General features: G+C 39.6%; 1 pseudogene; it reads left to right on the top strand.

Moving 5' to 3' along the window:
• Positions 1–5349: 5349 nt before the first annotated feature.
• Positions 5350–6219, top strand: LOC103746320 (annotated as a pseudogene).
• The last annotated feature ends 6160 nt before the right edge of the window (positions 6220–12379 follow it).

Below are 12379 nucleotides of genomic sequence, written 5' to 3'. Positions count from 1 at the left end.
AAAACACAGGAGGGGAGGGGAGGAGAGTGTGGTGTTTTTGGGCAAACTTGTGTTACGAAGTGGTTTTTAGGCCGCGAGGGGCCCCAGGGGAAACACGTTCCAAAAAAAAAAAAAAAAAAAAAAAAAAAAAAAAAAAAGAAAGAAAGCAAGCAAGTAAAAAAGAAAAATTGCCAACTCCAGCTGAGCATGGTGGTACAAGCCCTTTAATCCTAGCACTTGTGAGGCTGAAGCAGGCAGATATCTATGAGATCAAGGTCAGACTGTTGACTAGTGAATTCCAGGCTAGTTGAGACTACAGGAAGACCTTGTCTCAAAAAACAAACAAACAAGCAAACGAAAAAGCCCAACCTCATAGTAATGGTTCCAAATCAGAACAATTTATATGAAACTTCAGACAAAGAATTCAAAAGAACAACTATAAGTATGTTCAAAGAATTCAAGGATGACACAAATAAACCTTTGAATGAACTGAAGGAAACACAAATAGCTGAATGAAATAAGGAAGTCAATTCATAATGTGAAAATAGAATCCAATAAAGAGGAGTACTGAAGAAAACACAAATTGAAATGAAGCTGAGAAGGAGAAACTTAATAGGTCAGATAGAAAGCTCAGCGGAAAGCTTACCAATACAATCGATCTTGTGGAGGGCAAATCATCAGGGGCCAAGGACAAGGTAGAGTAATTGGGTCATTCAAACAAAGAAAATTATAAAATTATACACTTAAATTAAAAACAAAGCTCATGAACAGAACATGCAAGATCTTTGGGACACATGAGAAAACCAACTCTACAAATTATGGGCATAGTAGAAGAGAAGAATTCCATTCCCAAAGTGTAGAAAATATTTTCAGTAAATTCAGAAGAAAATTTGCCAAAGCTAGGGAAAGAGATTCCCATCCAAGGGGCATACAAACTACCAAATGGGCAGGAACAGAAAAGAAACTCTCCATGTCATATTGTCATTAAAACAGTAAACAATGAACAACTGCTCATTATGGAACAATGAACATACATTGAAATCTGTTAGAGAGAGGGACCAAGTCACATACACAGAAAGACCATCAGAGTCACAGCTAATTTTTCAATGGGAAATTTACAAGGCAAAAGGGATTGAAATGATGTATTTCAAGTTCTGAAAGCTCATAGATGCCAACCCAGACTACTATATCTGGCAAAACTATTTGTCATAATTGAAGGAGAAAGAAAAATTTCCCATTATAAAAGCAGGTTAAAGGAATTTATAACCACTAAAACAGCCTTACAGAAGATACTAGAAAGATACTCCAGACTGAAGAGAGGGACAAGCACATCCAGGAGGCTGTGGAGAAAAATGATAAATGATGCTAGGACAGCTGTTAAGCAAATGAGGACTGAAAAAATGCAAAGTCAACCAATGACAAGATTTAACACACCTTTCATTCATAACTCTGAATATTAATGATCACAATTCCCTACTCAAAAGAAACAAATATTGAATTTAAAAATAAGACCTGGGGCTGGAGAGTTGACTCAGCAGTTAAGAGCACTAGCTATTCTTGCAGAGAACCAGGACTTAATTCCCAGCACCCACATGGAGGCTAACAACTGTCTGCAACTCTAGTTCCAGGGGAATCTGATGCCTCCTTCTGACCTCCCCGGGTATTGTAGGATACGGGTGCACTTACATACATTGAGGCAATATACTCATACATATAAAATAAAAATAACAAATAAAATATTTTAAAAACAAGATCCATCACCGGGCACGGTGGCGTACGCCTTTAATCCCAGCACTTGGGAGGCAGAGGCAGGTGGATCTCTGTGAGTTCAAGGCCAGCCTGGTCTACATAGTGAGTTCCAGGACAGCTGGGGCTACAGGGAGACCCTTTTTCATAAAAAAAAAAAAAAAAAAAAACAAAAAAAAAAAAACATACAAACCAAGATCCATCATTTGAATATCTACAGGAAATACACTTCATCATCAAATGGAACTATCAGGGTAAAATACTGGAAAAAGATATTCCAAGCAAATGGAACCAGTAACAAGCTGGAGTCACTGTTATTTTTTGGGAGGAGGGAGGTTGAGACAGGGTCTCATTATAGAGGAGCAGCTGGCCTCAAACTCAGAGTTCCACTGCCTCTGCCTCTCAAGTGCTGGTATTAAAGACATGCACCAGCAAATCCAACTGGAGTCATATTTTAATATCTAACAAAATAGACTTCAAAACTAATCAGAGGAGATAAAGAAGGCCATTTCACACTGACCAAGGAGACAACTCATCAAGAGAACATTGCAGTTCTAAACACACTCATATGCACCACACATGGATACACCCAATTTCATTAAAAATAGATATAAAGTAACAGATTAACTCCAACACAGAAATAGTGAATGACTTCAATACCCCACTGTCACTGACAGGTGAACTTATTTAAAACACAGAGATATAGTTAAATGACATAATAGATCAAATAGACTTAACAGACATCTACAGAACAATCCATCCGAACACTTCAGAATACACACTCTTCTCAGCAGCATATGGAACTCTCCTAAAATAGATCACATATTGGGACACAAAGCAAGTCATAACAAATATAGGAAAATTGAAAGAACTTCTTTTATTCTATCTAATCACAATGGAATAAAGCTAGAAATCGACAGCAGGAAAAACCATGGAAAGTGCATAAACTCATGGAGATCAAACAACACATTATTGAATGATGAATGGGTCATTGAAGAAATTAATAAGCAAAATTTTCAAGTCATAGAATTGAATGAAAATTAAAACACCATAGCAAAATCTATGAGATACAATGAAGGCAGTCCCAACAGGAAAGTTTATAGAACCTTAAATGCTGCATAAAAAAATCAGAATTCAATAAAAAATCTAATGATGTACCTTAAAGTATAGGGAAATCAAGAACAAACTAAATTCCAATGCAGTAGATAAGACAAAATCAAGATTAAGGCAGAAATAGATGAAACAGAAGGGAGAAAAATCAACAAAACAAGTTAGTTGTTTGAAAATGTAGACAAGATTTGCAAATCCTAAGCCAAATTAGCTCAAAAGGGAGAGCAGACCCAAATTAGTAAGTTTAGAGATGAAAAAGGAGACTTTACTATATACATCAATGAAATTCAGAAAATCATAAAGACATAACTTAAAAACCTATATTCTACTAAGTTGGAAACCTAAAAATAAATGATGGATAGCTAGATGTATATGACCTATCAAAGTTAAAGTAAGATGAGACAAATAGTTTAAACAGATCTCTCAAAAGCAATAAAATTGAAACAGTATAAAATAATCTCCCAACTAAAAAAGTCCAGGACCAGATGGATTCATTATAGAATTCCACTAGAACTTTAAAGAAGAACTAACACCAGTGTTGCTCAATTATTCCATAATATGGAAAAGAAAGAATCACTTTTTGCAAAGCCAGTATTACTCTGGTACTGAAAGATAAAGACACAGCAAAAAAAGAAAACAGTGGACTAATCTCTCTTAAGAGCAGATATAAAAATTCCTCCCAAAATACTCGCAAAACAGATGCAGGAACACATCAGAAGGATTGTTCACCATGATCAAGTTGATTTTATTCCAGAGATGTGGGGATGATTCAGTGTATGCAAAGCAATAACTATAATACATTATATAAATATACTCAAGGACATGAATTACATGATCATTTCATAGATGTAGAAGATTTAATATCCTTTGACAAAATCCGATATCCCTTCATGATCAAAGTCCTAAAGAGAATAGATGGCAGAGGCATATCTCAACAGAACAAAGGCTGGGGGCTGGAGAGATAGTGGTTAAGAGGACTGACTATTCTTGCAGAGGACCCAGGTTCAAATCCCAACACCCATGTGGCGGCTAACAATGTAACTCCAGTTTCAGGAGATCTGATGCCCTTTTCTGACCTCTGCAGGCTTTGCAACATGGGTGCACTTACATGCAGGTATAACACTTGTACATATAAAAATAAATAAGCCGGGCATGGTGGCGCATGCCTTTAGTCCCAGCACTCGGGAGGCAGAGGCAAGTGGATTTCTGTGAGTTCAAGGCCACCCTGGTCTACGTAGAGAGTTCCAGGACAGCTGGGGCTACAGAGAGACCCTGTCTCAGAAAGACCCCCAAAATCTAATTAATTAATTAATTAATTAATTAATTAATTAAAACCACACACTCTATATATGGTAAACCTGCAACCAAAAATGTACTGAATGCAGAGAAACTCAAAGCATTCCCTCTAAAGTCAGGAAGAGTACAAGGCTGTCCACTCTGCTCACTCGTATTCTAATGTGTGAAGTCAGCTAAAACTGTAAGACTAGGGAAGAAAATAAAAGGGTAAAAATAGGAAAAGAACTTAAAGTATTCCTACTTTCAGGTCCATATGCTTCTATTAAAACACAACATAGCACAACTTATGAGATACAATGAAGGCAGTCCTAACAGGAAAGTTGATAGATATTTAAGGGCTTACATTAAAAAAAAAAAAATCAGAGCGAATGCAATAAATAATCTAATGATGCACCTTAAAGTTTAGGAAAAATGAAAACAAACAGGAGACCCTAAAAACTCCACAAGAAAACTCCCAAAGGTGGCATTGTAAACAAAATGGCACACTACAAAATGAACGTACAAAAAACAATAGCCTCAGGGCTGGAGAATCGGCTCAGAGGTTAAGAATACCTGCTCTTCTTCCAGAGCACCTGGGGTTGGATTCCCAGTAACTTCAGTTCCAGGGCATCTGACCACAGGGGACATTGCATGACATGGGTGCACTTACATACCCACAGTCGAAAATAATCCTACACATAAAAGAAAAATAATAAGTAAAATAATTTAAAAAATCAAGAGCTCAGCAGCTAAGAGCACTGGCTGCTCTTGCAGAGGACCCGATTTTGATTCCCAGCACCCACATGGAAGCTAACAACTGTCCATAAATCCTGTGCTAGGGGATCTGATTCCCTCTTCTGACCTCCATGGATATTGCACAACAGGGGTGCATTTACATACATGCAGGCAATACATTCATACACATAGAATAAAAATAAAAAAATATTTTAAAAAATCAATAGCCTTTCTATATATCAATGACAAATATAGTGAAAGAATTCAATGAACAATAGCTTCAAAAAATAAAAATAGCTGGTGCAGTCCTTGCTCTTCTGGTGGTGAGCAGCTGGGGTGCAAAGCGTGGTTGCAGTGGTAGCCAGGGGCAGTGGAGGCAGAATGTTGGTACCAGGGCACTTAGCCTAATTCCAAGTGAACCATTTTCACCTCAGTGTGTGTTTAAGTGCCTGGGAGTGTGGTCAAGAGTAATGACTACTCTCTCCCCTCGTGTATGCTGGACAGTGTGACTAACCCTTGCCTGATGTGGCCCATGTCAAGCTGCTGTCTGCCATCTAGAAGGCCCTGAAGGAGGAGAAGGCCGACTGGAGCAGCCTGACCAGGGACGAGAAGCCCAGTTGTACCTCGTCCGGTTTAACGAGAGTATCGCTGAGATGAGCAAGGACACCGAGGAGCAGAAGACAGTCGGGGGCATAGGCCATGTTCTTCATCTGCTTCACTGCCCTTGTTCTGTTCGCTACGCAGTATGATCCCATCCTGCATACCTCTGATCGAGACTGGGTGGCCATGCAGACCAAGCAGATGCTCGACATGAAGTCCAATGCCATTGACGGCTTCTTTACCAAGAACAGAGCCTGCTGCTCATCAGCTCCTTCCTGCACTCAACATCCTGGAAACCACTATGTCCAAAAGACCTATGGGATGCTAATAAATGACCAGTTTACAGGACTAAATAAACAAGCAAATAAATAAATCAAAATAAATAAATAAATATAAATAAAAATAAGACACCTTAGAATAAACTTAACCAAGGACGTGAAAGACTCTGCGATGAAAACTTTAAAGCTCTGAAGAAAGAAATCTAGGAAGACACTAGAAGGTGAAAGCATATCTCAAATTCGTGGACTGGAAGATTTGTGAAAATGGCTATCTTACCAAAAGCTATGTATAGATTTGATGCAGCCCCACTCAGAATCTCCATGCCATTCTTTACAGAAATAGAAAAGGCAACCCTAAAATTCTTATGGCAGTAAAGAAAAATCTGGGATAGCCAAAGAAATCTTGAGTGAAAAGAATAATGCTGGATATTGTCGGGATGGAGAACTTCAGTTGTCAACTTGACATACCTGGCTGGAGGGAACCTCAATTGAGGAATTTCCCCCATTGGAGGGTCTGTGGCCATGTCTGTGGGGCATTTTCTTGATTGTTGAGAGATCTGGGAGGTCCAGCCCACTGTGGCAGTGCCACCCCTGGGAAGTTAGTCTTGTGTTGTATAAGTAAGTAGGCTGAGCATGGGCCAGAGGAGAAAGCCAGTAATTCCACCGAGGCCTGTGCTCCAGATTCCTGCCCTGAGGTCCTGCCTTGGCTTCCCTTGATGATGGACTTTGAGCTGTAAGCTAAATAAACCATTTCCTCCCCAAGTTGGTTTTGGTCAGAGTTTTTCACTGTAATAGAAAGCAAACAAGGACAATTACCATACTTGCTTTCTGGTTATACTACAGAGCTATAATAATAGTAGAGCATGGTGATAGCACAAACCAGATATGTTGATCAATGGAATAGAATATAAGACCAGGCAAGTACAGCCACCTCATAATCTACAAAGATGTAAAAAATACACAATAGAAGAGACAGTATTTTCAACAGACAGTGCTAATAAAACTAGATATCTATGTGTAGAAGAATGAAACTAGACCTTTGTACAAATCACACCAAATGGATTGAGGATTTTAACATAAGACTTGTAACTCTGAAACTGATAGAGGAAAAAGGAAAACACTTTAAGATATAGGCACAGACAAGGACTTTCAGAATAGGATTACAGTTGATCAAGACATAATGCCAACAATTGGCAAACAGCACCTTATGAAATTAAGAATTTTTTGTACAGCAAAGGAAATGGCTGAGTGAAGAGGCAGCTTGCAGGATGGGAGTGACCTTAGCCAGCTCTACATCTGACAAAAGATTAAAATCTAGAATATATAAAGAATTCAAAAAACTAAACATCACAAGGCTGGCAAGCTGGCTCAGCAGCTTGCTGACAAGCCTGATGATTTGAATTGAATCCCTAGAACCCACATGCTGGAGAGAACCAACTCCCATTGGAGAAAACTAACTCCCACAAATTTTTCTCTGACCTTCACTCATGTACCATGACATGTGTTCCCCCAAAAATAAATAACTACATAAATAAATTTAACTTTAAAAATATCTAAACATCACAAAAACAAATTAACTCAAAAGTGGACTATAAAACTGAAAAGAGTTCTCAAAAGAAGAAATACAAATGGATGATGAATATTTTTTAAGATATTCAATAATCTTAACCATCATAGAAATTCAAATTAAAACCACTTTGAGATTTCATCTTATCCCAGTGAGAATGGCTACTATCAAGAAAACAAATGACAACAAAAGCTGGTTAGGATGAGGAGAAAGGCAATCCTTAGTCATTGTTATTGGGAGTATAAACTGGTGTAGTCACGATGGAAACACCCAAGCCTACATCTTCTGACAGTGATTCCTTTACATCCATGTTTAGTGCTGCTCTAATCACAATAGCCAGGAAATGGAATCAGCCTAGATGCTTATCAAATAATGACAAATAATGAAAATGTGGTACTTATATGTAATTCAATTTTATTCGGCTGTAAAGAAACATGAAATTATGAACTTTGCAAAAAAGTGGATGCAACTGGAAAATATTATACTGAATGAGGTAGCCCAGGTCCAGAAATACATATGCCATGTGGTCTAGATTACATGTAGATCCTTATTTCAAATTTTTAGATATCTGGATTTAAGTTGGAGTGTGAGTCAGCAGAGGCCAGGAAGTAAAAAAGGAGCTATGAGAAGGTGTATGGGGAGAGGTGTAATGGTAGTGGTGGATAGGAAAATACATGTGATATGAAACAGAAGGAGGGAGTATGGGATGAGGGTTAAACTGCCCCATGGGGGCAGGAGAATGGGGAAAAGAGAGGGTGGCAGGAATTGTTCACTAAAACTAATGATGTGCAAAAAATATGAAAACTAGCTTAGAAGTTAACTAAAAATAGAATTTATAAAAAATACTAAAAATTTTAAAAGGGCTGGGTGTGGTGGCACATGCCTTTAATCCTAACATTTGGGAGGCAGGCAGAGGTCAATTTCTAAGTTTGAGGCCAGCTTGGTCTACATAGAGCTTCAGGCCAGCCAGGGCTACATAGGGAGACCCTGTCTCAAAAAATAAAAAAAAAAAAGTTTGAACAGAGGTACTCTAAAAAGGTAGATAATGCTGCTTCCAGAAGCCAAAAGTAATTAAATGAAAATCCCAGTGCTATGTGAGAGATTCGTCTGTGCAAGTCATTGGTCAGGGAGGCCCAAGAGGCATCCAAAACAATATAGGGTATTGACATTGCTCTTCGTTGTCCACCAGAATAGATGGTAAAATCCTACTGCAGGAGAAACCACATGCTTTGGTTGCAGGGCACAGAGAAATCAAGCTGGAACTCAACTGGAAGCCTCCTCCTTGCAGACTAGCATTCACAGTGCCAGAAGGTGCTAAGCAGTTCTCTGGGAGAGAAAAGCTATCAACAGTCTTCACCCAGTGGTGGACTCTGTATTCTATATACAGATCTACCCAGCAAGCTATTTCCATTGGTGCAATGGTACCAGGAGTGTCACGGAGACAGCCAACCATTTCGTGATTGGAATTGAGGCCTGCTCATGTCTTGTAAACCTACCGTAAACAAAAACTCATAGCTCTGGAGGTCACAAATCCTAGGGGAAATCTACTGCAATTGTTTAGCTAAATGGCCATGTTAAAATGCCTTCTAAATATTTATGTTTATGCCCATAGACAAGTGATGCTCTCAGCCTTGGTCAGAGATGCTTCTCTTTTGCAGTGGTCAGCAGTTAATGCAATGACTTACAGCTGGTCAAATTACTAAGAGTAAGTGATTGTTGGGTGCTCAGTCTTGAATGGGACATCTAATCACCCCCTCCAAGGCCCAGAGAACATCATGGAAAAGGAGGTGGAAAGAATGTAAGAGCTGGAACATAGGAGGAGTGCTGTAAAACACTGTCTAACTGAATATGGTTTGGATGTTGCAATCATATGAACCTGGAGTGGCCATGGCTTATCTATACAAAAGTGGCACTAGATTGGACATGTCAACACTCCATCATGGATGGGGGAGGGACTTATGAGGCTCGCTCTTCCTTGAGAAGTTTCTGGCAGTTAATGGATTGGTGGGAAATGGGGAGTCATCTTCTCAGTGGTGTAGTGGCTGGTGAATTGCCCAGTCCAGTAACAGTTCATTCATGTTCATGCAAGCAACATGAATCAAATTCAGCGGATCACAAAAATAAAATAATATAAATAAGAAATTTTATATTTTATTCATAATAAAATAGCAAAAAAAAAATGGGGCTGGAAAGATGGCCCAGTGGTTAAGAGCACTGACTGCTCTTGTAGAAGACCCAGGTTTGGTTCCCAGCACCTACATGGCAGCTAACAACTGTCTGTAACTCCAGTCCCAGGGGATCCAAAGCCCTCTTCTGACCTCTGTGGGCATTGTACAACACAGATGTACTTACATACATGGAAGCAATACATTTATACACATACAATAAAAATAATAAATAAACATTTAAAATAAAATAGCAAAAGGTAATAATGGCCCCAAACTGTAAAAAAATAAATTTTCTTTCAGGAGAATAAAGCAATCAATTGAAATATATCTATGCAATGAAATATTATGTGGCAATAGATGAATATTTTTTTAATTAAATTGAGGTTTTTTTGGTGGTCTTTGTAGCCCCCAGCTGGCCTGGTACTCACTATTTAGACCAGGCTGGCCTTGAATTCACAGAGATCCACCTGCCTCTGCCTCCCGAGTGCTGGGATTAATGGTGTGTGCCACCATGCCTGGCTTAAATTGAGTTTTAAAAGGCAGATATAGGGGCTGGAGAGATGGCTTGGTAGAGAAGAGCACTGGCTGCTCTTTCAGAGGACTTGGGATTTGGTTCCCAGCACCCAGATCAGGTAGCTCACAACCATGTGTAATTCCAGTTCCAGGGGATCTGACATTCTCTTCTGGCCTCTGTGGGTACCTATGTATACACAGACATACACATATACACATAAATAAAACAAGAAAATAAATCTTTTTTAAAAACTGTAAAAGTTGATGGATATATATTTGTATATGTATTTTACTATATATAAAATTATATTTAATAAAATAAGTTGAAAATGTTTATATAACACTTTTTACACTTTTTTGACACAGGGTCCTCCTGTCTGAGCTTCCTGGGTCCTGGGATTACTGAGTGTGGACTATCATACTGGGCTACACAATGTAATATCACTAATTGTTGGCAATCTGTTGTTTTTAAAAACTTGTAGGATGTGTTACAACTTGGGGGGAAGGCTAGAACTCTAGATGAAAATAGTCTAGATGGGTGCAGTGGTGCACAGTTTTAATCTCAGCATGCAGGAGGTAGAGGCAGGAGGATCTCTGTGAGTTCAAGGCCAGCCTGGTCTACATAGTAGTTCCAGGCCAGTTGGGGTTACAGGGAGACCCTGTCTCAAAAAGACCAAAAAAAAAAAAGGTAAAAGAAAGGAAATAATGGAAGACAAATTGGTGAAATAATACAGACATATAGTAAAGAAGACAAAGCCAAAATTTGGTTATTTAAAAAGATTAATTAAAAGCCCTTAGTGAAACAAGACAAAAGAAGAAATCACACTGTATGTACAAGAATGTAAGCGACATTACAGATCCCCACAGACATTAAAAAAACAAAATCATGAACACATCTGTGGCCCGAATTCCGTCTGGGTCTCCTGCACTATCAGACATACCATATAATATATTTTATGTGTATTTATTAACTTACAAAGGAATGAGAACCCAGTGCCTAGCCCCACGCTTCCTGCGGCACAGCTCAGAGCCCGCCATATCAGACCATGCCATCACTACCATAGTCCCCGCTAGCATTCACTCATGTCTCAAGGGCCAGCGATCTCACCCCAGATCCATAGAGTCAGTCCATTCTGGCTTTGACCTGCTGCAGCTGGCTGCACGTTCCTCACACCATGCGCACTATCTGCGGCTCCCAGGCTCCCAGCTTCTGTCCCAAGATGGCGCCCAGCAGCCCTTCCGTAGTCCCGCTCAGTGTCAGTCCCTGCCCATTGGAGGAACCAGCCAATTGGGAGACACTCCACCCCTTTCCTCTGCTCTTACAATCTTCCTGTCCATCTTTCACTTAAGTCCCTGAGCCTTGGAGGGGGTGATAGATGTAGGGAAATCTCTCTTGTATCATGGCAAGATAGTGGCTTCTTGGGCCTCCCTATTAGTCATCTTTAGGCCATGGCCACTGATATATCTCAGTGGTGTTTCTTCTATTATAAAGACAAATAGAAGGAAGTAGACACATTTAAACAAACATGAATGTAAATACAGATGCCTAGAAGATATCCCAGTAGGTGTACTATACTCATGATGGCTTCTCCACTAGGGTCTGTAGCCTTTCTCGACACAAGGCGTTGGCCTGGCCTACAGCACCAGATGTGTATCACCCCTAGGAGCGGGCCTTATCCAATTAGAAATTTGTCAGTTGTATGTGTGTTGGTTGAGCCATTATTGCACTTGCAGTTACTGCTTGGCATGTCCATAGACTACAGCATGCGGGGTCTATTGTTGAGTAGAATTATAGGGGATCCTTTCTTCCCCAACCATCTGTATAGAGCCTTCTGGCAATATGAATGTCATCCACCCAGTGGCACAAAGTTTTTTGGCTTAGCCTCAGTTCTGTCTCTTCTCCCATGCTCACAATATGCAGTGTCCTCAGCAACATGGCCTTACCTAATATTAACGGCAATAGCCTTGGTGAATTGGAGGGCCTCAAGGGTCTCTCTCATCCAACAGCTCATAGGGGGGCAATCCACCCCTGGTACTGTAGATTTTCTTAACAGTTGTCTATAGCTGACTTTGCTTCTTCAGGTATCTTTCAAATGGGTCTCACATCTGTAAAACATTTGAAGGAACATTAACATTAAATATTAAATCACTCATAGACAAGGTCTCACAAAGCATGGAAAGGTTTTGTCCATTCATATTAACTTGTTTTCTCCATAGATCCTTGTTAGGTACCACAGCATGGGTACGAGGCATTGATTTGGTTAGCTCTTTATCACTTTTAGTTATCCCTTTGGACATGGGGTCTCTTTGTATTCTTTTATTCTTGATACACTTACAGGTGTTGGCTCCAGTTGCCTGACCCTGCACTGGGCTAAGGAGGCAGGGGGCTTCTCCTGTTCCCCCTGCAC

The sequence above is a fragment of the Nannospalax galili genome, unplaced genomic scaffold, assembly GCF_000622305.1.
Source record: "Nannospalax galili isolate Female #2095 unplaced genomic scaffold, S.galili_v1.0 scaffold1844, whole genome shotgun sequence".
NCBI classification, from domain to species: domain Eukaryota; kingdom Metazoa; phylum Chordata; class Mammalia; order Rodentia; family Spalacidae; genus Nannospalax; species Nannospalax galili.
This window is presented reverse-complemented; position numbering and strand designations above follow the sequence as displayed.